The sequence below is a fragment of the Sceloporus undulatus genome, chromosome 4, assembly GCF_019175285.1.
Source record: "Sceloporus undulatus isolate JIND9_A2432 ecotype Alabama chromosome 4, SceUnd_v1.1, whole genome shotgun sequence".
In the NCBI taxonomy this organism is placed as follows: Eukaryota; Metazoa; Chordata; class Lepidosauria; order Squamata; family Phrynosomatidae; genus Sceloporus; species Sceloporus undulatus.
In genome coordinates, this window is record NC_056525.1 from 55476883 (window position 1) to 55478871 (window position 1989).

At 49.6% G+C, this 1989-nt stretch overlaps 1 protein-coding gene across 1 annotated transcript in view; it reads left to right on the forward strand.

Annotated features, from left to right (window-relative positions):
• The first annotated feature begins 853 nt into the window (after window positions 1–853).
• Window positions 854–1989, forward strand: part of LOC121928672 (plexin-A2-like) — a 37836-nt gene continuing 36700 nt past the window's right edge. The window contains exon 1 of the mRNA XM_042463709.1: window positions 854–871. The gene's annotated coding sequence lies outside the window, so the exon portion shown is untranslated. The remainder of the gene's footprint in view (window positions 872–1989) is intronic.

Below are 1989 nucleotides of genomic sequence, written 5' to 3' on the forward strand. Positions count from 1 at the left end.
TTAATTACTTGTTCTTGCCTTCCAGAAGAGATACTGGAATTTCTTAGGGATTTAATCTTGAAGAACCCATTTCCATTCCCCTCCCTCTCACTGCAAATTAGTGGCTGTAATCCAAGAGTAATAGTACCAGGAACTTTGCCAGACATGGGCTATGAAGTACTAGTCCAGATATCTGACTTGTTTTCAGTCAGATCCATTCATTGTCTTGTAACTGCATTTTTCTATCCACTAAATGGGACAGCCCGATTCATCAGGCCAACCCAGTTGGCGAGGGAAGGGAGGTGTCCTCTCTGTGGCAGCTTCCTCCTCCGGCTGAGCACTGGGGCCATTCCTGGGCCAGGATTGGTCTTCTGGGCCTTTGTGGGCAGGACATCCGGTGGCTGCTGGGAAACTACATGTACCAGCAGCCTCTGCAGCCAGAAGTCTCTCCCCCAGGCATGGTCAGGGGCCTCCCTGATTGATTGGGAGGCCAGGGGAAGGCGGGACTTCTGCCCTCCCCTCTTCCTATTGGTTATTTGGCCTATTTAAGGCAACGTGGCTTGGGCGGTTGCCATTCCAGCCTGGTTCTCCCCACGCTCCCACCCTTTACTTGGTTTGAGGATTGTGATTGCTGTCACAACTTTCCAGGGGTGGTAGCATGGGCTGTGAATCTGGAGGGTATGGTTTCCAGTGCTTCAGAGCACTGGACTGGGAGTCCCACAGGGACTTAGAGGTGCTAGGAGTGAGAAGGTGTTGCCATTATGGGGGCATCTCCTGATCAGCGTCCCTCGGTGACAAAGGGGCAAAGATGCGGACATGTGATTAGTCGGTTAACCCCTTCTGTCATCCCAGGGCCTGGCCGTGATGGGCAACATGGTTCATCAAGCAACAGGTGGGTTGATTGATGCCATATCCAGACCCATGCATATGGGCCAACCCTACTTGTCAGCTGTATTCAATAAAGTTGTGGCTTTTTCTTCCAATTATGTATCTTGGAAGGTTATCGCATGGGGGGGAAATGTTCCCCGATGCATTCTAATGAGCACGAGCGCAGGCACGCACGGAGTGTGATGGGAACCCGATGGGTCCCAGAACGCTAGTACACCACACGGCGGAACACCGCCGTCACCGCCGGGCGTTCCCATCGGGTTCCCAATGTGTTCCAGGAAGCGCCATTTCTGGGGTCAGTTTCAAAAGCGTTCCCAGAATGCCGCCTCCTGGAACACATTGGGAACCCAATGGGAACGGCCGGCGGCGACAGCGGCGTTCCGCCGTGCGGTAAACTAGCATTCTGGGGCCCATCAGGTTCTCACCACGCTCCGTGCGTGCCTGCGCTCATGCTCGTTAGAACGCATCAGGGAACATTTTTTCCCCCATGCGATAACCTTCTCTATGTTTCCTTCTGGCAATGTCTTCCCCCCTTTCCACCAACTAGACTTATTTCACTCCTACCCAACCTGTCCTTCTCAGTAAGGGCATCAGTACACTCCTTCTTTTGTCAAAATACTATAAGGTTTGGACTTAGGAACGCTGGTGCTGTATTGTTAGAAAATCCCTTATACTGTGGCTTTATACCTGTTTCAGCCTATCTCTGTTGAACATTCTGCTCAACGCTGTCTCCCAAAGTCTCTGAAAATATGCCCCATAACATTACCATTGTGAGGCAGAGTCTGTATGCTAAACAAAACACACAATACATTCAGCATTCCCCCTTTATTTTGAAGCAAATGTCTGCTTTAGAAATCTAGCCTTCTTCATTCACATCTATTGTTACTGGCATAGACTTGCAGGAGACCCTCATTTAGCCACCCACTTAGCTCAGAACTCTTCTTGGAAATTTCCCCAGCAGACCTTTTTACCGATTCTCATCCACTCATAAAACCAAATTTAAGTGCTGTTTGCAGTTTTCAGCCAGCAACATATATTGACTCAGCCAAGATCATTTACCTTGTTGTTGTTAAAAAAAATCCATGGTAAATTATCCTGGCTGAGTCGATATAAGTTGCTGGC